At 35.6% G+C, this 27,523-nt stretch overlaps 1 protein-coding gene across 1 annotated transcript in view; it reads right to left on the minus strand.

Annotated features, from left to right (window-relative positions):
• ME3 (malic enzyme 3) overlaps positions 1-27,523 on the minus strand; it is a 287,597-nt gene that overhangs the window by 101,565 nt on the left and 158,509 nt on the right. The gene's annotated exons all lie outside the window — the stretch shown is intronic.

Here is a 27,523-nt window from a genome sequence, read left to right on the forward strand (position 1 = left end):
AGGAAAGTAGAAAAGAAATTGAGAGGAAACCAAGTGAAACTAGTACTATGTAGTAGGAGAATAATGTCTTTTTTCCATTTTAGTTATGGTGACCACAGGGGAAAAGCTGCATGCCCTTCAGTCTGTTAACCTTCTGCTGCCATTAGTGACAGTCATACCTGGTACTATGGGTAGTGGATTGGAGTGCTTGATTTTGTACCAGAAAGTCCAGAGTTCAAATCTTGCTTCTAATATGAGGAGGGTATAATTTCCAGGTGAAACGGGAAGGCAGGGCAAAGGGACAGAGGCAGGTGATTATATGCTCTTTAGTACCAATTCTACTTCATGGTTCCCTCTGGTGTTCTTTTTCTGAATATCATTTTTGCTCTGTTTTGCTTGACATTTATTTGCATGTGTCATATCTTATACTGCTTCCCTCCTCCTCACCTAAGGATACTAAAAGTTTCCTAAAGGGAAGAACTATGTTGTTTTTCATTTTTGTATTCTCAGCTCTTAGCACAGCACTGTTTAAATGGCATTCTTGGTATTAATCTATTTGGTAGCCTGAGTTTAGATTGCATTGTGTGGTGATTTTCATTTCAAAAGAATAAAACTATGAATTACAAAACAAAACAAGACATTTTTTCAGCCACTTACTATGTGCAAAGCACTGTGCTAAGCTAGAAACATGTCAATCTTTGCTCTCAATGAATTTATATTCTAATGGGGGAGACAACACATTTAGGAAATTTTAATATTAAGTCATATGTTAAGACACAATGGTTCCTCAGATGCACTGGGCAAGCACATTTTAAATGTTATTTCCATTGATGGAATCATATTAATTTCTGATGTTAAACTATTTTCCAGTGCCAAGGATTTTGATGATAAGAATTCTCTTTTTTGAGTCTTTAGTGGTTGGGGCTGCTAAAGAGGTTGGGTTTGCAAGTCCTGTAGAGGAACTTGACAAGTTAAATCTCCGTAAGATTTACTCCCATGGTAACAGACACAAAACTACCTCAGTGGGCCAGTGATGAGGCTGAAACTCATCCAAAACAAACCTCTAAGGAGTTAATCTTTAAGTCCTAAATATCTTTTGTAAGTTCTAATTGTGACTTTTTTTCAATCCTCTCTCCCTGAAGAGGGGCCAAAGCCTCTTCCTTCACAATATTTTATGAAGTGATTATTTTGACAGTTCCCTCTCACTTTTCAGATATAGGGGGTCACCATTCAATCTTAAGAGTAGAGAAGGAGGGAGAGAACAAGGGGCCCTAGAAGTAAGCTGAAAACACACGCAGAGCCTGGATCAGGAATCATCAGTTAATGGCTTTGGATTGGAGCCTCAATGATAACGTAGAGGTATTAGGTCTCATTTTTGCCTTCCAGGCACAGAACATATTGAGGATGAAGCCATCAGCAAACTCTTCATGGCAAAGAATTCCTCTGAGTAATGAGATCAACAATGTAATTCAGGAGCAAGAATTGTTTTGTCCAGCTATTCATCATTTCTAGCTTTAAAAAATGCTCATGTAGAATAGAGTAACTCATTGAAATCATGGTATATAATAGCATTAATTGGAAAAAATTTCAAATTACATAATGTGTTCACCAATTGTTTTTCTTGCTTTTACTCTCTTTTCTTCAGAAAACTCATTTTTTAACATGGAGAGTCAAAATAAAACAAAAACATATTAAGTTGCCAACCAATGAAATCCATACAATCTTAGAGTTTAGGGGTCATTCAGTCCAGTTCCCTTTCCATAAACATAACTATCATCTCTAGAATCCTTCATTAGCTGCTAATACACTTGCAGTAGCAGGGAACTTGCTTCCCAAGCTGTCCTTTCTATTTTCAGACAGTTATAGTTATTAAGACAATTGTAATTCTCCTTCCTTGTATCAACCCAAAATCTGTTTCTCAAAAACTTTTCTTCTAAATTCTATAACCCTTTATGGCCAAGTTCTTTATCCACAAGTTAGCTCTTCAAATATCTGAAGGTATTTCCACAAGTCCCTGTCTTTTCCCATAAAGTTTTCTCTTTTGTAGGTGAAATCTCTTCATTTCCTTCAAATGTTCCTCATCTGACTTGATTTTGAGTCTTTTTCATATCTTGGTCACCTTTCTTTCAAAGAGAATGTCCATCCTAATAAGCCAATATCCACCTTAATATATTTTTTAAAAACATGACATAAGGTGAATTAAGTCCTTTAAAACTTATAATTTTTTGTAACAGAAAGTGTGAATGTTATTTCTATTTTAGGGATGAAAAAACAGATTGAGAGATTCCAATAAATTTTATGAAAGAGACATTTATTAAGCATTTATTATGTACTCTATAGTACACAGAGAGTAGCTAGGCGGTGCAGTGAATACAGCCCTGGGCCTGTAATCAGGAAAATTCATCTTCCTGAATTGAAATCTGACCACAGACACTCATTAGCTCTGTGACCTTGGACAAGTCACTTAAGTGTTTCAGTTTCCTCATCTGTTAAAATGAGCTGAAGAAGGAAATGACAAACCATCCCAACATCTTTGTCAAGAAAACCCCAAATGGGGTCACAAAGAATTGGAACAACTGAAAAATGACAATACAACAACAAATATACAGCTACAAACACAAATGTAAAACAAAACAACACAGTCCCTGCCCTCAAGCTTAAGAGATAGAACTTGACTCTGTTATGCTGTGCCGAATATATGCTATAATAATAATGTAACACTTATGGAAGAGATAGAGAAAAACAAACAATAGGAAGATGAAAGTAAGTAACTGATTAAATAGTGATTAATGGATGAATGTCAAGTTGGAGTTGGGCATCTAGTCAAATTCTTCATGGCTCTGACTGTGGCCTAGTTTTGTTGAACATTGTTTTTAATCAGTGCCTTGAATGAAATCATAAATAACATGCTGATTAATCAAATATGTGAACAAAATTTGTAGGAGTACATTGGATGACAGAATTGAAATCCAGAAATATTTTGGAAGTTATAGAAATGAAGAAAAATTAACAAAAGTACATATCATAGAACAAACATAAAAATTACATGATTTAAAAATTGACTGCATGAAAACAAGATGATAGACTTGGGACTAGACTGTAATTCGTGTGAAAATGGCTTATGGATTCTAAGTAGACCACCATTTCAATGTGAGTCAGTAGTGAAAATTAGTTTGAGCTTCTTAAGTAATTCCAAAGCTGTAATTTTAATCATTTATTTACCTTGGTAACCATTTCCAGCCTTTTACAAATTTCAAAAGTTCCTATCATCAAAAAAACATGGTAGCTTTGGTGACCAACTTTATGGTGAGGATCACCCCAAATTGTTACTTCTATTACAGTCATCTCATCTTTCCAGCTTGGTAATAATCTTCCAGGGGTTGTGCTGTGTTAGTATAGACTTTGACATCCCAGAATCAATTCCATTCTATAAGTAGGACTTTATTGGGGAAATACAATCTTGGGTTGTAGGAACAGAAGTACACAAGGTGAAGGGTATAGTCCCTCTGTACTCTGCCCCAGTATGAAGTGGGAACTTGACACCATGCTACTGTCTCACATATGTTTGGGAGGAAAATTGTGGATGTAACCTACAGAATGGAATATTTAGGGGCAGAGAAAGGAACTTGGGATACTATTCAAATATTTGAAAAGTTGGCAAATATAAAACGTTTAGTACTTATAACTGCCTCAGTGGATAAGCTAGAATCAATGGATGAACTACAAAGGAATAGATTTTAAATTTTTTTAAAACTCTAACTGATAATTTGTTAGGAATTCTGTAGAGGGAAGTCATACTTTGAGTAGGAAGTAAATTGAGTGACCTCCAAAGTCCCTTCCAATTCTACAATTATCTGTCCTTGTTTTTATATACAAGGGTATGTACAATTCAAATTACAATGTGACTTTCTGAGCTGAGCATGCTATTTAAATGAGCCCTGTAGTGCTGGTTGTTTGGTAACACAAATAAACACCCATTTCCTTTTTTTTTTTTTCCCTAGGCCCTATAAGTTTGAATTTTTATATACTGGCTTTTCTTAGAATTGTTTTTCTATAATTTCTCTGCTGCTTGAAGCCAGGTCCAAGTCCAAGTCTAGTGTGGTCACAGATGGGAATATCTTTCCCCAGTCAGTGTCCCTTTAATGAAGCATCAGTAGCTGTGCCAAATGAGAAGGCTGAGACGAGAATACCACAATCACAGCCAGGAGGCTCCTTAGCCAGTTGCCCTTTGTGCATGGCGGAGGGACTGGGTAACCTGAAAATGGGTGGGTCATGAAAAGCACAATAGAAGCTGCATCCTGACCCCTGATTTCAGCATCCTAAGCCCCACTAGGAGGAAGGGAGTTGTCCAAAATGAAAATCAATGTAAAACAATAAAGAAGGTACAGATTTCCCTCTCCACATAACCTTGTTCACATATATATATTTTTTGTATAACTTAGGGGTTATTTGCACAAAAATTGTTGACACAATAGATCTGGGTTTAATTTCATAAAACTTTCTACAAAATAACAAGAGTCTGTGCCCCTGCCTATGGAAATAATAAGTAAAGTCAGTATTCAGCTCATTTTGTTGATTTCCAAAAGGCCTTTAGTTTTATAAGCACTAAGAATAAAAAACATCAAATATAGGCTAGGTTTTATTTAACCCAACAAAAAATACAGAATTGGCTTATAACTGGTGACCACGGAGAGTCAAGAAAACCTTTTCTACCTTCCCACAAGGGACTCTACAATTCTTACTTTCATTTTTAAAAAGTAATTAACTTAAAACTTAAATACAAAGTAAAAATTACAAAAAATTGCCATATGCACAGAAGACATAAGAGAGGATTCAAAATATAAAACAATAAATTTCCATTTCAAGAAAACCCATATAATAAATATAAAACATTGTGTTCAGAGCTGTCCACTTTGCTTTCTTGTAGTTTTTTTGGTTCTTTGATGAATACTTTTTACTTCCCCCCCCCCTTTCCTTTCATCCCCCACCTCCCTCAAAAAGTCTATAATTAAGCACAGATATATTTTAATATATATACACACATATATGTACATAATATACATACAAATATATGTATATATGTAGATAGCTATAATCATATACATATATGATATAATAATAATGCTATAGCAATTACCATAGCAATATTCCTATACCACATATATCTTACATATATACCTACATTTATCCTATACTACATATATCTTACACCACAGTAATATTCCAATTTTATACTATCTAGTCATTTTAAGTAGTCTATAACAATATAGATTAACACAGCTGACATATAGTATAGTTTTCCTATTTTAACTCTTTTGATTAAATCTAGTTTAGTTTTAACTTTGAAATCATTGATTACTACTCCTGTTTTTTTCCTAATAAATTCTATCCCTGATATTTTCATGTTTGTGTGAATCTCTTATTTCCTATGCCTCCTGGATCCTCATCTTTATTTCTCCTGACTACCTTGCCTTTCTATTACTTAACCTGCTCCATCTCCAAGGATCCCTCCCTTATCCTTTCCAACTCACCCTTTCCCATTCTTTTATATCCCATTCCCATTTATTTATACACCTTATCCCTTTCCCTAATTCTCCATACTCTTTTAAAATCTCCTCTTTATGCTACATCTTCCTTATCTCATTTCTTTATAAATTTGGAAGACTTTTATACCCATATCTGTATATCTTTCTATATATTTATTAAGTATAAGGACTGTTCCCTTTTTAACCTATTCCTGATGATAGTAGGCTTCCAGAATTACCAGCTTTTCTCTCTCATCTGATTTCTCTGTGTCAGTTCTTGCTTTCACACCTCATTAACATAATATAATTATTCTTTTTAGCTTTTTAGAATTACATTATACTCAATTCTATCCAATATTCCTTTTGAACTATTCAAGTATTAATAATAATCTCGGACACATGGTTTACATTTTCACACATAAAACAAACAATTTTCCTTATTGAGTTCCTTGAAATTAATCTTTGATATTTACCTTATGTTTCTCTTGGATCTTACATGTGAAATTTTCTATTAGGTTCAGGTCTTTTTGCAACAAAATCCTGAAAGTCTGGCAATTCATTGAATATCCAGTTTTTTTTTTTTCCATTTAGGATTATACTTAACTTTGTTGGGTATGATATTTTTGGCCACAGCCCAGTTCTTTTGTTCTTCGAAACATAGTGTTCCAGACCTGTGGTATCTGCTGTTAGGTCTTGTGTGATTTCAATTGTGGCACTACTGTATTTGAACTATTGTTGCTTATAATATTTCCTCCTTGACCTGGGGTTTTTCAGAATTTGGCTATAATGTTACTGTAGGTTTTCCTTGAAGTATCTCTTTCAGGTGGTGATTGATAGATTTTTTTTTTCTATTTCTACTTTCCCCTCTTATTCTAACTCTTCAGGATAAGTTTCTTTATTTCTTTCATTACTTCTCAAGATTTTTGTTTTTATTGTAGCTTGTAGGTACTCTGATTATTCTTATGTTTTCTCTTCTTGATCTGTTCTCCAAATCAAATGTTTGAGATATCTCACATTCTCTTCTATTTTTCATTCTTTATATTTTGTTTTTAATATTTTTTGGTCTTTTATAACTTTGCTGGTTTCCCCTTGCCCTATTCCAATTTTCAAGAAGTCATATTAAGATTTTGGATCTCTTCTTAGTTAGTTGATTTCCTTTTCATAATCTTCTTGTTTTATTAGTTTATTTTGTTTGTTTTTCTTTAATCTCTCTCATTTAATTTTAAAAATCTTTTTGAGTTCTTCTATGAATTCTCTTTGGGCAGGTGACTATTTAACTATTCTCTTTGGGGTGGAAAAGGCTTTTTTATTTCAGTTTTCTCCTTTGAAGATGAACCATGGTCTTCCCTATTCCTATGTAACTTTCTGTGATTGAGTTCTTTCTCTTTTGCCTGCTCATTTTATTTATTTATTTATAGCATTCATGTAATCATCTCTACCTCTATTTGGTGTAATCATACCTCAAGTATAGAGGCTGGTGCCTCTGGCCTCAGGTCCTCCTGCAGTTCTCCTCTCTGTCCTGGAATCTGAAATCAAGAACTCCACCTTCCTGAAAGTGCCCACAGCAGCGCTCCTGCCCCACTGCTTCTGCACTCACCAGGCTTCTACTGGGCCTGGAATTCCTTATCAACAGAGGTTCCCTCAATCTTCCCTGACTTTGATGGCCAATTCCCCATGCTGTCTAGGAGCTAAAAAACCGTGGGTTTGGGACTGAGGCTATCTCCCAACCCAACTAGCCCCAGGGCTTTGCTCCTTGTTATTTCAGTCCAGCGAGCCTAGAGGTAGAACTAAACCTCTGGGCTGAGATTTATTAGGGATCTTCCCCAGGTGTTCCAAGAGGATCACTGTTCAATTCTAACTCTTGTTTATTTATTTATTTACTTTTTATTGCTCTACATTTAACCTGAGGCATTATTTGTCTTTTTTGTGGGAAAATCTAGAGAGCTTGGAATTTTCTGATTTACTCTGCCATTTTCCCAGAATCTTCCAGTCCTTACTTTCAATACTATTCTTTGTGACTTTATATTATTAATATATTATAACATAATATATTATTAATTGAATTATTAATAAATGAAATATATAAAATCAAATCAAACATATTATTATATGTTAATGTATTATTTATATTATTAAAATGTCATTTAACCCCCATTTTCTGTTGGGACCCATTTTCCTCATTAGATCAAGACCCTAGGGGGGGTTGAATTTCTTCACACAAAAACCTTCATAGCCCACTGCTTCACATTGAATTTACAGATAAAACATCTCCAAGTTGTGGTTCTTCTTGGAGCACACAGTTCTCTGCTGTGACAATCACATATCCAGCTCTCTTCCTAATTGAGAGTTAGCTTCATTTTACTCTTCCTTTTGTCACAGCTAACTTTCCTGAACAAGAGGCCACACAGACATTCAGCCTACAAGTTCCACTCTCCTCACTGGCCTGTTTATGCCTCCTGGTCTGCATAGAGAATGATGTCTGTCCATTAGAGCCAGTTTCTCTGTTAATGTTTTGATGTCCTCTTCTGACCCTGAGATCCTTGATGTGATCCCACATTCTACATAGGACCATGTAGATGTATAGATCTGTCCAGCTTTCTATGTAGATTAACATTTCTATCTCTTTACTTTGAGGTCCATATACTTTTGCATGTAACCTGGACATCTCTCAGGAGAAGGGAGAGCTTTTCCCAAATAGTCAAGAGTATTTGCTACAACACATTGTGGCAAACACAGCCTGGCATTCTGAAAAGAACACTGGCCTCAGAGACAGAAAACATGATTTGGGTCCAGGTTTTTTTGGTTGGAATCCAAGATTCTCAGAGTTGGAATGGATTTCTTCTATATTATCCTGAAAGCCCTGGCAGATGGTTACTCAGCATCCCAAGCTGTGTGATTATAGTCAAGTCACTTCTAATTTGGGGGGGGGTCTCAGTTCAACTCTCCTTTGTAAAATAGGGATAATAAGACCCACACTATCTACTCACAGGGTTTTGTGAGGATAAGATCAGATATGAATGCGAAGAGCTTATGTAACATATAACCTTTGGAGCATGACAAAAATGTGAGTTGTAGGGGTCTTTTGTACGTGCAGGCTTTTTTCTTCTTAGCCTATCAGCCCTTATTTTCAGCTATACTCTTTCAGTCTGGGAAAAAAGCAATGATTCTAATAAAAACAACAGTGTCTTAAATGAGACAAACAAGAAAATCATGTCTTGTGTTATGTAGGCATCTAGGTAGTAGAGGTCATAGAATACTGGCGCTTGAGTTAGGAAGACCTGAGTTGAAATCTTGCCTCAGACACTTAATAGCTGTATAGATTCTGGGCAAATCATTTAAGCTCTTTGTTCCTCAGTTTCTTCATCTGTAAAATGAGTTTTTGGTCCTGATCTCACAGTTGTAAGTATAAAATCAGATGATATTCATAAAGCACTTTGCAAACTTTAAAATGAGAATAATATTGGTTCTTACCTCTCCAAGTTGTAAGTATAAAATGAAATAATATTCATAAAGCACTTTACAAACCTGCCATGTAAATGGTAGCTATTATTATTATTATTATCATTGCATATTGCTATAATTAAAGAAAGAATATATTTCATTCATAACTGTAGTACTTGTAGGTAAGTGCTCTAAAAAGTTATGCAATTATATCATATTTCTGAATGGGTTCAGGGTTAAGAAACTTTGAAAGGAATTTTCTTGGTCATCTGATTCTGTTGGAAAGAAAGAATAGATGTGAAAATTAACTTTAACATGCTATCTGCAGAACTTCTCTGTAAGAGTTCTGAGGTCTTTTCCAGATTCTATAGGCAAAAGACAGGGGAAAATTACATCATGGTGGTTAATGATTCTACCAAGGCATCACACAGAAGCAGCAGCAGGCTATTAGAATAAGCAGATGTGAGCTCCAAAGTCTGGCAGTGGCTCATAGTAACTTTGTGTAACTTTTCTCATCTGTCCAAAAGAAGTAATAGTAATACTTGTATCAGTCCCCTTTTTAATCTGTTAATTGGGGGCCAGATGGCATAGTGGATTGAGCACTGGCCCTAGAGTCAAGAGGACCTGAATTCAAATCCAGTCTCAGTTACTTAGCTCTGATTACCTTGTCAAAAAATGGATTTAAAGATACTTATATTATCTTTGTCCTGGAGTCAATTTTTTCAGTTGTTTTTCAGTCACGACACTATAAGATTGAGTGACTTACCCAGAGACTCACAGCTAGTAAGTGTCTGAAGCCAGATTTGAATTCATATCTTTCTGATTTCTGGTCTGGTGCTCTATCCGTTGTTCCAATGTGTTTTACAAACATTATATCATTTGATCCTCACAACAATCCTATGAGGTGAGGGCTACTATTTTATAGATGAAGAAGTTGAAGGTAAATAAGGCTAAGGCATTTGCACAGAGTCAAAAGCTAATATGTCTGAGGCAGGATTTGAATTTAAGTCCTATTGACTCTACACCTACTACTCTATACACTGGACTACTTGGAAGTAGACTCTTGAAACAGACTCTTAACTAGTAAAGGTCAGAACCTATTCATGCCTTCATTATCCCATATGGTCTTATCCATTTTCTTCCATAGATCCTCCACATAGTTGTTGCCCAGTGCACTTTCCTCTGATTCTTTTAATAGTTTGTGACTCCCAGGGCAGCACTTGGGATGTACATCTGCTATCTCTCAGTCTCATTAGATGAATGACTTTCTCCTTCTTTTCCAGGACACAAATCCTTTTGCTGGAATTTGAAGTGAGCTGTGATTCTTGAATAGGATAGAATCATTTGCCTCTCCAAAAAAAATCCAAAAACTTTGCCTTAACTTTATGAAAATAATTGTAGATAATGTCTCCTCACTAACAAGACATTGTAAATTACATAATATCTCCAGCTTCCATCAAAACCTGAGAAAAATCCCTTTGAGTTTTTTTTTTTAAATTCAGTTACCCGAGAAAGAAAGAAAAACAAAGATAAGGCTCACTTAGTCTCAGAGATCTGGCAGTCAAAGAAACAGACTCTTACTCTCAGGCCTTATCTCAGGCCTTCAGTCAAGCTGTGTTTAGAGATTCTCTTCAATTAAAGAAAGAAAAAAAAAGCCAACTCAGATAGGCGACACTTATTTAGGCCACTTGGCACTTATTCCCCTCAAAAGAAAAAAAAATAAATAGGGAGCTAATTAAAAAAGGTCAGTGACATTTGGAGAACCACTCAGGCCTGAATCATTATGGGGAACATATACTTTCTACCCTGTATAGAACAAAGCCTCTCTGTTGATGATGAAGCTGCCATTCCATGCATTTTTGGCCGTAAAGAAAGTACCATCCTCTCACTGCCCCAGGCTGACCATGGAGTAGCTATTTTTAAACCACAGAGGCATTCAGGGAGTAAACAACCCAGGAGTAATTAAGTCTGGTGAGCTTATTTAGGGTCTTTTAGGCTTACTACTTGCCTACCTGTGTGCTAAATTGGGCCCCTTGGGAGGATACATGGGATTGTAATCTCTTATATAAAATACAATTTTTGCCTATTAGGAATTTATTTTATTTCCTATTTATTTATTTTGTTTATGATATTTTAATATATAATTATATATTATATGTAATTAATATAATAACATACACTATTATGTTTATTTGTTGTATTTTATTAATTAGGAATTAAAATTATACTCTTAATTGCTGCTGGTGAAATGTCCTTCCTGGGAGTTATGGAGGATTAGCAGATAACTTCATAATGGAAATGTCATTTTTTTTTTGCCACTGAAATATAAAAAAGCCTGAGTGCTGGCCTTTAATTTCCTTATCAGGCTATTTATGTTAACTTGCACTCCAGTGCTCTTTCCTTTACATCCTAACTAAGATGACCTGAGTCAGGTCATCATCAGTTATTTTGATCTATGTCTTATCATTGGACTCCAAAGACTAGAGGAGAGAGAGAAGTTGGTAACTTTGCACACTCTGTTTCATTTAAATCCAATTGCTTGCAGGCCAAGGCAACATCCTCTTGATGTCATTGGTTGTCTTTGAGAAAGAAGAACGAACAACAAAATGACCCGACAAATACAGTGATTCACTTTTCATTTTCTTTCTTTAACTTCTGCCTCATTGAGCATTATATCATACAATTTAAGATCTCAGAGATGATAAGAAAGGGAAGTTTCATTATTCTTACTTTACAGGTGAGCAAAGTGAGATGCAGAGAGAGTAACTGACTTGCCAAAGTTCCCACAGATAGTAAATGGCAGATTCAGAATTTAAACCTATATCTGACGCTGACTCTAATACTACACATCTGGCTTCTCATCCACATCATCTCATTTAGCCATTTTTCTGAGGCCCAAATTGCCTTCTATGATATCCTTGCCAATGGTCATCAAATAAGTGCTAGAATACTTCTAATGAAGGCCAAATTGTGGCTTCATAATACAATCTAAACCACTGATGACTGCTTTTTTAGGAAATTATTTCCTAGCAAGATAAAATCTGCTTTCTTATAAGTTGTACCCATTTTTCTTATTCCTGATCTTTGGAATTATGAAGAACAAATCTATACACTTTTTAAAATAAAATACCTCCCACGTATGAAGATAAGTATCATGTCTCCCTTTCATTTTCTCTTTTTTAGGTTATGTATTTCTAGCTCCCTTAATCATTTTTTAATGTAATAGCATGCCTAGACCCTTTATCATTTAGCTTATGGTCCTCTCCTTTGTCAATCTCCTTCTTAAAATGCAGCTGAATTAATTTTACAAATGTGCTCTGATTAGCATAGTGCAGAAAGGTTATTTCACATAGTCTAAACACTAGATTTGTGTAAATGCTAACTTAGATTCTAACTCAGATCCTCTCACTTGAAATACAAGGTACTTTCTATTGGATTCTACTGAGTATACTGGATTGATCTTTGCTATTTTTTTATATTCATTCAGATTAATCAGATTCAAAGTTTAAAAATAACAAATCTCAAATAGACCAATTTGGTTGTGTAATACTAGATTGTACCATAAAACACCAAAGAAGTACTGGTCCTATCAGAAAATAATTCTACAGTCAAGGAAGATGACAGTTCTTATGAGCAAGGAACAACTAAGAAGTTGGCAAAGTCTTTCTTTAGGACCCTTTTGTCCAATTCTCCCTCAGTCCATTGGCTGTGCAGGATGAGTCTTTACAGAATACTAGCAAATTTCAAGTTTCTAAACTTATCCTTCCTGGTAGAAAGATAGGGATTGGTACAGGGATACGATCTATTGGCATCTATCCCGAATAATGGAATAGAATGTCTTTTATCAATACAGAGTCACACTTTCTGAGACTTGGACAATTCCCTAGGTGGCACAGTGGATAGTGTCTGGTCTCAGATATTTACTAGCTGTATGACTCTTGGCAAGTCACTTAACACTTTTTGCCTCAGTTTCCTCATCTGTAATACAAGAAGGAAATAGCAAGCCACTCCAGTATCTTTGCCAAAGAAACCCCAAATGAGGTCACAAAAAGTTGGACATACATGAAAATATCTAAACAACAAGGTTAGGAATAGGACCTGTAGTTTCACTGGTGTAGAGAACTCTCTGAATGAGGACAAAATGCCTTTACCAAGGTAGAACCACACTTTCTGAGACTCAGAGATACTAAGTTACTTGACCAGGATCATGCTGCAAATATATGTTGGAAGTGAAGACCAACTTCTACAAACTGAGCCATGCTCCCTTTTCAATAAAATTTCAAAATAACATCCCTGACACATGGAACTTAAAGTTTTACAAAATGTTTTTGTCTGCATTTGAAGCAGAGCATTTTAATAAATGTGGGTGCCAATCACTAGCTATATGTCCATAAGGGAGTCACTTAACCTCTGCCATCCTGAGTTTCTTTAATCGTAAAATAAGAACTTTTGGGATCCTTTCCTCACAGGGAGAATATGAAGATCAAAGTGAGGCAATGACTATAAGATCATTAGATCGCAGATATAGAGGTGGAAGGTACCTTGGAAGCAACTTAATCTAATGTCTTCATTTTACAGATGAGGAAAATGAGGGCATTGAGAGATAATCAATGTTATGGGTCAGAGCTAAATCTAAGTTCTAATAGCCCAAATCCAATATTCTCTTCATTACATTATACCATGTAGTGTTGCCATTCAAAGTATCATAAACCAGGAAGTGTTACATAAATGTGATTTACTGTTATTATTAACACATGTGTACTTTCTTCAGAGTATTTTGTTCAGTTGGTGAATGGGTAAGCTCTCTTGAGTAATAGCTGGCAATGGCAGTTTGTTTATCAATTTAGTGAGACCATATCTATGTATTATAAACTATTGCAGCTTTTCCCTGCCCCTATCACCTAGAATGGGGCTCTCTACATGGTAGATGATCAATACGTATTTCCAGGATGAATTTGTAGAAATGAAGATAAACTTTCCATTATAATAGCAATTACATAACCTCTAAATGAAACAAAATTATGTAAACTAAAAAATTGGAAATACTGGATTTTCCTCCCAGCTCTGCCATTTGGGAACTTTGTAACACTGGACAAATTAGTTAACACTTTATTACTATTTACTTCAGTTTTCACAGCTGAAAAAATGGGGATACAAATACATTTCTTCTCTGTTGAGTTTGTTTAGGTTTCAATGGTAGCTGCAGAACACTAAGCTCTATGGAAGATGGGATGCTCTTGAAATACAATATTATTTGCATGGGATTCTAGATTCCTTTTTTTAAAAAAAAACTAAATGTCATTTTAAAGTTATCTGTTTTAAATGCTATACCTATTACTTTTGTGCCTCTGTTGCTGATGAGATGCTACTCGGTTGAAAAGCCAGATACTTGAGGTAAATTCCAAAGGGAAGGAGAAATTTCTTCATCTGTTCTCTGTGAATAGAAAGGCTCCTGATAAGGTGGACAAGGAGATAGATGTGGAGAATGTAGAATTCATTAAGAGGCCTGATTACATAGCAAAGCTGAGGAAGAATGCCCTGTATCTCCAAATGCATCACTTTCTGACTAAATTATTTGTAACCATGAGAAAAAAGGCCACGTTCATGGAAATTTCTGTTGAAATTGATACTGGATCCTAAATAAAAAATCAGCTTAAAATTGCAAAATTATAATTGTGGTGCTCACAGATGATTCTTATCAAGACTGAGGAAGGTCAGTGTGGTTTCAGCTGTTTGATGAAAATGAAAAAATGTGCCAAGAAACCCAGAGAGAGTTAGTGGAAAGCAATTATTATTTTTTTTTAAACAATGCATTTACTTTCCAAAAACAATAATCAAAAAACCTTGTGGTCTACTCTTTTCCTGAGTAGCCACACTTAACAGTAGTCATATTCTATTAACACTGCAAGTCTGGAAGTAGCTTTATAGATGCCCCAATTTCTAAAATAAATGAAAACTTTTCTGTAATCTCTAAGGACCCTGGTTACTTTAGGCTTTTCAAGGCAAATGAAAGTGTTCATTTGTCCTTTCTCTCTCTGTCTTTCTCTGTCTCTGTCTCTTTCTTCTTCCTGTCTCAGTTTGGTGTAACAAGAATTTCTTAGTTTTTCAAATGTAAATGATTGTCAAACTGAAGAGATTCTGTTTTGGTATTAGCTTCAATTCTGACTCAAAAGCATTCCCAATGAGTCACCTGTTTACAAGTATATGCAAGATATGGAGAATTTTTTTTAAAAGGCCTATCTTTTGATTTTCTCACAGCAAGCCTGGAGAGGAGTTCCCACATTTTTTCCCACTGAGTTAGTTATAAATTGTTTCAGTCTTCTCACTAAGCCACAGAACCAAACTACAATGAGAAACCCAGGGCCCACAAAAATAGGGAAGGCATGATCCTGGTTTGCATTCTCTCATATTTATGAGGCAATTCCATTGTTAGACATATTGGTTTTATCTCCAAACAATTTGTAAGCGGAAGAGCCCGGCTGCTTTAATATATCACATAAATATTTCTAAAGTTCTTGTTGCACATTAGTCATGAAAGCTAGAATTTTGGACTGAAATGCTATTTTCAAAGAGGACAAAAGTTCACTGTAAAAACATATGCTTACACACAGGGGATTCTGCCGATTGAAAGCAAATGCAAGAGGTGGCTATGGACCAGAAATCAGATGTTTTAAAAAGGCTCATATACCTACAGTAACTAAGTAATAGAAAGGGTCTGACCAAGCATGGTTTTTCATATGGCCTCCAAGAATATAAATGTCATTGCCAGGAGAAATCCTAGCTCTGCTTTCAACTGTCAATGTCAAAGGAAACTGAGATGTTATTAAGTTATTTTCTGTCCTCAGATTTCAGTTTCTTTACCTAGAAGGACAGACGGGCTTGGCTGGATGGTCCTTAGAGTTTCTTTCACAATTCTGCCATTTTGTGATCTCATGATTCAAACCGTAACTGCTATTTACTGCCTGTGTGATCACAGGCAAATATCTTCAACTTTCTGGACCATGGTTTCCTCATTTATAAAGTTAGAGGGTTGAAAAGCTATACTGTATGAGTCTATGTATAATCTGTGATCCTATGAGCACATGTGATTCAAATGCAACCCCTAATTAAAAAGAGTGTCTTCTCTCTAAAACATCTTTGAGTGTTACATGTCACAACACTCTACTAGACTAAGACTCCAAGAGGGCAGAAGCTCTCTCTAATCTAGACTAAATCCCTTCCACATAATTTAATCATAATATTCAGCATGTGGTAAGAGTCTAATAAGGGTTCACTGAAAGAATTTATATATATCTCTGTAGTTAAAACTTTATTGCTTACAAGGTAGCCTATACTCCTTCCTTGACTCTTATACTCATTTAGTTACTTTCTCATCTCTATCCTCTCTCCCACTGAAAAAAATTTTGAAAATGTAGTCTTTACCTGATAGCTCCACTTATCACTCTGTTATCTACTCCTGGCAATTATCTTTTTTTCTCATCTAACTTAGTCACAAATAATGTCTTAATAGTCAAATCCAAAGAACTTTTTCATACTCATCTTCTTTGATATTTCTGAAGTATGTGACACTGTTCTACATTTCCTTCTTTTCCCTTCTTTTGAAGACAGCCTTTTCCACTGGTATCAGAGGTGCTGCTCTCTCCTGGTTCTCTTCCATCTACTTTGTTAATCACTGCTTGTTATCTCATTTGGTGATCAAAAGAGATAATATTTGTAAAACTGCTTAGCACAGTGCCTGATGCATAGTAGTTGCTACATAAGTGCTCATTCCCTTACCTCTCCTTTTTTCTCCCTTCGTTTTCATCTTCTTTTCCAATTTTTTTGGGGGGATGGTTCCATAAGGTTTGCCCTTCCTACCTTCTTTCTCCTCCTCACCTTTCCTCTCTCCTCTCTTCTCTTTTTTTTTCTCCTCTCCTTTCCTCTCCCCTGCTTTCCTCTCTCTCTTCCTCCCTATCCCCCTCTTTTCCTCTCTCTCTTCCTTTCTCTCTCTCCCCCTCTCCCTGTCTGTCTGTCTCTGTCCTTGTCTTCTTTTCTTTGGCAATATCATTTATTCCCACACTTTCACGGGTTCTTGATGTGGTAAAATGAAAAGAGCACTAACTTTGAAGTCAGAACAGACTTGGGTTCAACTTTGGCCTTGGGCATTTTCTAGCCATGGAACCATGTGGAAGTCATATAAGAATTGGTCAACTTTTGTTTCCTTGGTTATAAACTAGAGAAGAACAATACTTGGAATACCAATTCACCAAGTTGTTAGAAGGCCTAATTGAGAGAATGTTTGAAAAAGTTTTTTTTTTTTTTTGGTAAACCTTTAAGTGCTATAAAATGTAAGTTGTTATGTTACTCTCATCCTGGATTTTATGGAGTTCAGAAAGAAATGATCCTGGGACAAATTAATGTATTCTTGTTCTTTTATGTTTAATATTCAGTGGAATGTTTGTCTAATTGGATTTTTTAAAAAAAACTTCCTCTTTATAATTGAATAAAAGTGTTGGTATGTGAGCTCAGTTTCTACAGACTCACTGAAAACATCCTCCGGACATCAGCAATAGACAGTATGACAAGTATATGACAAGATTTACTTAAGCTTTCACTTATGTTTTAATTTATTCATCTAGGTCTCTATCTTTTGGGAGCTTTTCATTCCATTGAGTTTAGAGATTTTTATTATATTACCATTATCATGTTGGGTACATTTTTAACTTTTATCTAGACTCCAGATCCACATTTCCAACTACATATAGGACTTCATTTTTATGACCACTCCATAGTACCTCAAACTCAATTTGTCTAAAACTGAACTTGTAATGTATTTTACATAGTGTCGCCAAAGTTTTGATACAGATTTAAGTTATTAACATTTTTAATGCACTAAAACTTTTGAACATCCTGGTATGTATTGTATATAGTCTGTATTTGACCATAAGATCCATTGTCTTATCTATACTTTGCATATGGAACTCTGCATACAGCAGACATTTATTAAATGCTTGTATAATTGAATTTAATTGTTGAGTATCTCCAAACCTGATAAGTAAACTCTGAATTGTGATACACAGAGGGAAAATAGGTTATGATTAGATATGAAAAATGATAATATATAAGAATTATATTGGTCACTGGTAAGAGATGATGTACTCTAGAGGGATTTCAGAAAGATCTGGAAAGACTTACATGAAGTGAGGAAAGGATTGTACACAGTAAAAGTAACATTGTTCAATGGTCAACTATGACAGACTTTACTCTTACAGTGATCCAAAAGACTAGTGATGGAAAATGGTATCCATATCCAAAGAAAGAACTAGGGAATCTAAATACAGATCAAAATATACTATTTTCACTTCTCAAAAATTTGTTTTTTGTGTTTTGTTTCTTGTGGTTTCCCCCTTTTGTTCTGATTCTGATTTTACAACATGACTAATATGGAAATATTTTTAACATGACTGTTCATGTATAGCCTATAATGGACTGTTTGCTGTCTTGGGAAGGGAGAGGAGAGTGAGAAAGGATGAAAAATGAATGTTGAAAACTAGCTTTACATGTAATTAGAAAAAATAAAATACTATTAAGCATTTTTTAAAAAAGAGATGATGTACTCTTACTGAATTTCAACTTATAAAGTGTGTATTTTCCTAAAACATATCCTGGAGGTCACTATTAATAAGAAGCAAGCCAGTGTAGGAGTAGATTAAACTACAATTGCTCCTCAAGTAGAGAAATTCAATGAGTAGCACCAACAAATTTGTTACTAATTATTCCAAGTGTTGATTAAGACAGGGTCAAAGAAGTACCCACATTAATTGTCACATTTGTAATAATTAATTATTGGTTTAGAGGACAATTTGTTTTTCTTTTCTTTAGTTATGGAGAAAAGAGCAATATTGCCTAGGCTAATTTTTAAAAAATAAATAAAATAATCAAAACTGAAATATTCTATTAAATTTGACTTGCTTAATATAAAGCAAATGTATGTAATGTAATACAAGACTAAAATAATTCTACCCTATCTTGCTCACTAAATGCAACTGCCATTAATTACTGCTTATCATAAATTACAATCCTCCTTACCAATTTCTCTTCTTTTACGGAGGAAAACACCTTTACTTTCCCTGAATCTTTTCAGAGCTTCAGAATCTTCTGGTTCTCAGATTTAGCACAAAAATGAGAATGACTTCTGCACTAGGCACTTACATTCTCCTGGAAATGGTAATATATTTGTCCCACCTACCTCCAAGGACAACTGTGAATACAAGAGGAATGAGGGATTGGAAAGAACATTGGAAGGGCAATCAAGAGTCCGGGATCCTCATCCTGATCTGCCACTAACTAGCTGTGATGTCTTGGAAAAAGTCACTTCATTTTTGTGATTTTCAGTTTTCTCACATGCATGGCATCAGATGGCACCAAATTAGGCAATTTCCAAAGCTCCTTCCGGCTCTAACATACTCAGGTCAAGTGAGATCACATCAAAGTCTGATGGTCTTTAGCTGCCAGCTATCAGTGACTTGAAGCACAGGCATGGCTGAGAGAATAGGAAAAATATCTCAAGATTAGCCTTCATTCATCTTGTAAGACAGAAATATCAGTATCTAAACTTTTTGGCTTCCCTCTGTGCTTTAGACCTCCAGCATCATGTGAGGAAGCCCACTGCATGAAACTTTCTTAAGGGATGTATACAACTGAGGGGATTGCCAACAGCCACATAGAAGACACAGTGCTTTGACAAGCAGTGGCTGCATCAGTCTCTCTTGTTCATTCCTGAGAACACAGGCAGCCCCTATAGGCTCAGTACAAACTTAGAAACAAACATCTGTTGTGTAAAGTGAGGGAAACCTGTAGAATAATTGTAGTGGAAGGGACTTTATACAATTAATTGGTTCCACCTTTTATCTTCCAAAGAACCACACCTAAGCTTTCCTGGAAAAATGAGATTCTCTCCTTTTTTAAGGATCTCTTGGGAAGGGAGACTTCACAGACTTTTGTTGGAGAAAATAATAAGTTGGTTCCAGCATGAGATCATGCTTCTTTGGAAGTAACTGATAAATGTGGAGAATGCCTGCATTGGCTGTTGCTGGATTCTTCCAAGAAATTGTGATCTGAAAGTCTTTTTTAAAAAAATCTTGACAAAATTCCTAAAATAGTATTACCCAACTTCTGTAAACAAAAACTTCTGTGCAGTTGATAGGACAGTACCTTTCCTTCTACCTCAATGTTACACAGGTTAGAATCAATGTACCTTCTTTGCATAGTACTATGTCACCTCCAGAATCAAAGCTAAAATCCTCTGTTTGGTGTTCAAAGCTATTTATGATGAACCCATCTCTTTTCAGTCTTTTTATACTTATTCTTCACCTCTCCATGCACTCTGTGATCCAGTGATATTGGTCATCTTATTATTTCTTGCACAAGACACTCCATCTCCAAACTTCAGGAATCTCACTGTCTATCTTACATGCCTGGATTCTCTTCCTTTTCATCTCTCCCCATCTCAGCATCCCTCAAGTATCAGCTTAAATCTCATCTTTTGCAAGAAACCTTTCCTTATTCCTCTTCATTTTAGTGCCTTCTCCTGAATTTATCCTAAATAAATTTACTAAGTGACATGAAAAAATAATTATCTGTAATAATATTTGATTCTTTGACAGAGAACATGGCAAAGTGAGTGGAGAGCCACGTTTGGAGACAGAAAGATCTTGGATCAAGATTTCCAAAACTAGTTTTGTGTCCAGAGGTAAATGACTTAACATTTCAGTGCTCTGGACAATCCCCTAAAATAATACATTATAGATGAGTAGTCACTGTGCATTGATTAATAAAATTTCCACAATAGAGAATTTCCTAAATCAATGAAATCACAGATTTAAGCTTTAAGAATCCATTCTAAATATAAGGCCTAGAACATTAAGGTTTCAATAAGCATTTATTAAACTTTTACTATGGGCTAAGCACTGGGCTAAGTGCTGGGAATACAATTATAAGCAGGAAAAAAGATAGTCCCTGTCTTCATGAACTTATATTCTAGTGAGAGATGACATAAAAAGTATAATGGATAGGGAGGAAGGAAGATGAGTGGGAGCATGGTAGAAAAAGTCTGGACGTGATAGCAGTGAAACTTATAGAAAAATGAAGTCATGGCTGACTCGGGTGATCTCTTTTAGCAGAGGATACAACCCAATGTATGACGTCCAGAGGAGAAGTAAGCTTCCAGGATGAAAAAACTTCTGTGCCATATGGAGATGAGATGGATCAATAGGATTACCTAGAGAGAAATGATTTGGAGCTAAAAGGGACTTGAGAGGTCATCTTCATTTTGAAGATGAGTGGCATAGAGAGTTGAAAATGTTTGCTTAAGATAACAGAAAATTCCAACTCTGCACTCTTTACCAAATACCACTGCTACTGCTGACACAGAAGCTCCAAAGTTGAATGGGCCAGTGCCTATGAGTTAATTCAAGTTCAGAACCAGGGCTATGTAGGGCAAAAGTGGGACTAAACTGTCTGCCTGAACATACGCATTTCCTTCATAGGGTAAGGAAATTCTTTCCACACTTACCCCTTTGATTACTGTGTCAAGGATCACTAGGGACAAAAACCAGGGAGGACAGAGTCAGATCAAAATGACAAAAATATAATTTGTTTAAACGATAGGGGAAATTCTCCTTTAGCCAAAGGAAGTCATACAAAGTGCATCCTGTCCTATTGAATGTAGTACATTGGCTTCTAGCCTAAATAACAATGGTGATCATGCTGCACATCTGTACAGAACACTGGTTTTCCTCCCTTTACTGCTTCACGTATATCACTTATGTCCTTGGCAACTGTGATAAACCTACAAATAGATAGTTTAGTCAAATCTACAAACTAAGCCTTAATAAAATGGCCTTGGAATTTCATTTCCCTACTTTGATGGATGTATGATCTCATCAAGGTGGAGACTCATGCAGATTGTAACTCATCCATGCCTGTTCATTCTGTGTAATCTTGACCATATCTTATCATAAATTAATTATTTAACATGCCAGAATCTTTCTCTGTATCTCTTCACATTGTACAGAAACCAATGTGGACTGCCCATCAATAATACCTCGTTCTCACTTTATGAGTAATCTTCCTTTTCCACAAATTTTTGATATTATTCTACAAGTGAATTCTTTGACACAGTTCCTTGTTGGTAGTATATTGTAATCTATCCATTTGTATCATGAACTTTGCTATTGGTCTCACTATGACATACAATATTAATTCTTTGGAGACAGTGGTACTGTTCTACATTATGTAACCAGAGAACATGACTAGAAGAATAGTGATACTCTACATTATGTAACCAGAGAACATGACTAGAAGAATAGTGGAGAGCCTTTGATTCAAAGATAATTTAGAACCATTAAAAACACCATACAAATTTCCCAAAAGCAACCTTTCTCAGTCCTTTCCTCCAAAGTTAATCCTAGACTAAATTCATTGTCTATCCACAATGTGTATTCATGATATTTTGATCAGCTCTCCAAACAACTACTTGCCATCATTTGGATACCTGCAAATTTTCATCATTTAAAACTCCTGTGTGATTATTAATCTTATTTTGTTGTTATTGTTGTTCAATTGTTCCAGTCATGACTGATTCTTTGTGACTCCATTCGGGGTTTTCTTGGGCAAGATACTGGCATGATTTACCATTTCCTTCTCTGGCTCATTTTTACAGATGAGGAAACTGAGGCAAATTAGATTAAGTGACTTGCCCAGAGTAGCCGAGCTAGTAAGTAACTGAGGCTGGGTTTGAACTCAGGTCTTTCTGACTCTGAACCCAGCCCTCTGTCCACTGTGCCACTTAACCACACCTGAATCTATTTAGTCTGCTTTAATATATTCTGATACTTGTTCTAATAGGCACAATGTCATCTAAAAATGAGAACATCTAAAGAATATATATATATATATATATATATATATATATTAGCATCATAGATCAGTGGATATAGCCCTAGCCTTAGTGTCTAGAGACTAAATTCAAATTCTGCCTCAGCACACTATCTGGAGGATCACAGACAAGTCACAAACTCCCAGAGTCCATTTTCAAATGTAAAATTGGGATAAAAATACTTATACTTCTTATTTCATAGGCTATTGGAAGAAACCTCTATAGATAATGTGAATTAATATTCTTAGTGAAGAACTCTTCAGTGTGGAAATTTAAGGTAGACATCCTCCATGATGGAATCAAACACCTTTGGTGAGCATATACTCTTTTTATTTTGTCTTTACTGAATGACTTAACAGGAAAACAGATTTCATCAGACGCTAAAACCATTCTCATATTCTTTTAAGTTTAGCAGGACCTCCCAGATCTTGGAAGTCCTTGGATCTGCTAGAATAACTTTAAGAATCCTAGACCACCCCCATGCTATTATGAGACATTAGAGATGAACCCTTAAGATGTTAGACAGTATTTACTAGAGGCACACTGTATACAATGGTGAAAGTAACAGTCCCAACCATCAGTTCACATTGGAAATATTCAGTTCTGGGTGACAAATTTTAGGATATAAATGGACAAAATGGCTTATAGCCAAACTTAGGTAATCAGGGTAGCAAGAGGATATGAAACCATAACATATGGAGAAGAGTAGAAGGAAGTAATGCTAGTTAGTCTGGAGATGATTTTTTTTTTTAAGACTGGAGTCTTTTTTAGAGATTGTTTTCAAGTTTTTGAGGGACTATTACGGGAAAGAAATTTGTTCAGTTGGCCCTAGAAAAAAGAACTAAAGACAATGAGTGAAATTTAGAGAAAGATTTCATTTTGATGTTTGCTAACACTTAGAAACTGCCCTAAGTGGAATGGGCTTCCTTGGAAAGTAGTAGTTTCCCTCTCAATAGAGATTTTCAATCAAAGGCTGGATGACTTCCTCTCTTACTTCCTCTTTATCCTGTATATAGCTTGCTATGTATATATTTATTTGTATGTTGTCTCCCCCATCCATTAGACTGTGAACTCTTTGAGGGCAAGGATTGCCTTTTGCATCTCTTTATATCCTCAGCAATCATCAGGGTGTTTGGCACATAGTATAGGCTCTCAGTAAATGCTGACTGATTAATGACCACTTGTACAGCACGCTGGTGGTTCTTTTTTAGATAGGATTTGTACAGAGTGGTCTCTAGTATCAATTCTTTTTTAATTTGTCTCTTTTTGGATTTTGAAGTATCCATAGTGGCTTACAAACAGTTGAAGACACAGCCACTTTTTCTGTGTGTAAACTTATAAACTAATGTCAAAGAAAAATATTACCATCAAACAAATATAGTTCCCCAGGGCCTTACATTCAGGGAAATTAGAAATAAATTATCTTTTTTTCTCCACCCTTTTCCTCCAAAGAATCATAAGTTTTCAGAGGATACAGATAATAATTAAGTGACTAAAATAAAAGCTCCTGACAAATGATATTTAAACAAATGTTATCCCTTGGAAGCATTCTTCATACCATCTCTATTAGGTCGATTTTAACTTCCCCATCATCTGTCAAGATAAACAGATTCTGAGATGTGTTCTAAGTCCAACAGTTTGTCAGGAATAGGACTCTATTCTATTTCAATATGTCCCTAAAAATGTTATCTATAGAGTTGTATATGTAGTCTTCTCACTGTCAGAAAGTCATGAGTTATCTTTATATAGTTCTTTAAGAAGTTTACTAAGCACTTTTTTCCCCAATAGGTGTAGGTAGAATAGGTAGAAAATGTAGTTCTCACCTCAATTTACAGATGAAAAAGGTTTTAAGTGATCTGTCTAGCCATGGTGATATAGGAACTAAGGGAATACATTGTGACATTCAGATAAGTGGATCTAGAAGGGGCATTGTCCAATAATCTCACTTTCCTGACAAGGAAAGTTATGCCCAGAGAGGCAAAACAATTTACACGTGATTACACAGTAGAATCAAAATTAGAATCTGAACTCAGGTTCTCTGATTCTCCAGCTCAGTACTTTCCTTATTGCAATATGATGCCATGGGTACAAAGAAGGTCATAATTTTCCAATATGCAAACTAGACCCTAACCAGGTCCAGCTGGAGATTTTGTGTTACCTCTGCAACTGCTGGAGGCTTTCCAACAACATAGTCCAAATGGGTTTGGCTAAGGAATGTCAAACGTATCTGGGTCTGGAACAGCCTTGGTTCGAAGAGTCAGCATTTCACACACCCTCAAGATAGGGAGGATGCTGGTTATATTTAATATCTGCTCTGTCTCGCCTGCAAATCTTGCTCAAGGGTGTTTTTGTACTGATACATTGACAGCTGGACTGGAATATGATTATGATGTCCTCACAATTTGTGGATCTGCCAGGTCACATGATACAGGGTGGGGAAGGAACCAAAGTCAATATATTAAGCAGGAGGGATTTGTGTGTGTGTGTGTGTGTGTGTGTGTGTGAGAAAGAGAGAGAGAGAGAGAGAGAGAGAGAGAGAGAGAGAGAGAGAGAGAGAGAGGGGGGGGGGGGGGGGTGGGGGGAGCAGGGAGAGACAGAGGGCAGGAGAGAGAGATTGAGATTGAGATTGCTGGTAGAGATTGATGCTCTTCCAGGTGTTAGGACTCGTCATTCAAAAGAAGAACTACTCCTGTATTTTATAACCAAAAGGTTAACCCAGCTGGTTACAGGTTTTGGGCTTTGTGAGACCTTGAAAAAAGAGTTTGTCCTTCATATTTATTCAGATTCTATATCTTAGAAACTCACAACAATATGACTCTGGGAAGTACTCAGAGGAGCAGTTTAGGTCACAGGTTCAATGATAGCTCATGATAAATGAAGAAGATATATTTTTTCATGTGGGAAAAAAACAGTAACTAGCAAAAGAAAGCATGATTAAAAACATTTAGGTAAAGATCAATGGAGGGAGAAATGGAAGCAATTTTGTCAGTGGAATATACTCCACAAGCATGGAAGCAAAAATAGATAAGTAAATTTGGAAAAAATAGAGCCTGAGCTAGACAGAGAAGCATTCTATAGTAGTGAGGCAGGATTTCAATTATCCAGACATTGGCTGGAGCTCTTTCTCTGCCAAAAGTAGAGTAACTAAGTAAAGCAAGTACTAGACTTGTGCTGATAACAGTTTCATATTTCTAAAGATGGAAGAATCAACAAAGGAAAAGTCTACCCTAGATCTATCCTATTTGATTTGTTCTCAATAATAGGAGGTAGCAATTTGCTGGGGTGAAAATGATGGGAAACCAATTTCCATTCCTTCCTAGAATCTGTGACAAAAGAGAGGAAAGTTAGATATAGTCTGACTCTATATTTGAAAAAAAGATATTGTGAGGTTCAGAGAAAGTAGTTTGAAAGCCTCAAAAATGAGAATCCTACAGACTAAAAGTCTCCTGGGGAAATCATCCCATAGAGAGTTGGGAACTCTCAGTCAATCAATTAATAAGCATTCATTAATCCAAGGCTTATTACTGTGGATACAAAAACAAAACATGAAATATTATTAGTATCATGGAATTTACATTCAATTGTGGGGCAATGTGCATATATAGAGAATAAAAATAAAATAAATATAAAAATAAAAGGTTAGGGAAACCATTAGCTTATGTGAAAGCACAAAAAAGTCTTAGATGGTGCTTGGATCATGTCTTGAAGGTAGTGAAGGACTCTATGAGATAAAGATGAGTAAGTTCTGCATTCCAAATGTAAGTAATGGTCAATGCAAAGGCAAAACTACTGTTTTTTGAGAGAGGAGGAAATGGGGTGATATTAATTGACAAAAGATAGAGGGAAAAGTTGCTCAATTCTTTGTTTTCCCAGGGAAAGTGATCTTTGCAATAAACAATGGTAACGATGCATTGGTATCCAAGAAAAATGAGGAGAGAGTAAGTATCGCCAAGCTTGCCTAGATGAATTCAAGTCACCATGGCCCAATTGACTTGCGCCTTCAGTATTGAAAGAACTGGTGGATATGATTACTGAGTCACTGCCATAATATTTGGAATTGTGAAGAAAAATCAAGATACACAGATGTGGAGAAAAGCAAATACTGTTCTGCCTAGAATTGATAAACTAAAGGCCAGTGAGTTTGACTTCAATTTCTTGGAAAATTCAAAAACTTATTATTAAAGGAATAGTTTTTATACATTTAGAAAAAGGAAGTGGTTATCACAGAGAGCCAACATATGTCTATTGAGAACAAGTCATGTTGGACTAACCTTATTTCAATCTTTGACAGAGTTACTGAACTGGCAGATCTGGGTGACATTGTAGATAGAATTTAGCTTCATTTTAGTGAAGCATTTGATGAACTATATTATGCTAGCCTTGTGGTAAACTTGGGCTAGAACATAGTACAATGTGATGGATACAGAATTGACTGGAGACCTGAACTTAAAAAGTCATCATCTTGGCTCTGTGTCAATTAAATATCAAGGGGAATGCAACAGGAATACTTGGTCTTTTACTGCTGAACAATTATATCAATGATGTGCATAAAATTATAGATGGCATGCTCTTTGAATTTGCAGATGATACAAAGCTATGTATGAGGAATAGCTAACACACTGGATGACAGAATAATGATTCACAAAGATCTTGACAGGTT

The sequence above is a fragment of the Sarcophilus harrisii genome, chromosome 3 (genome assembly GCF_902635505.1).
Source record: "Sarcophilus harrisii chromosome 3, mSarHar1.11, whole genome shotgun sequence".
NCBI classification, from domain to species: Eukaryota; Metazoa; Chordata; class Mammalia; order Dasyuromorphia; family Dasyuridae; genus Sarcophilus; species Sarcophilus harrisii.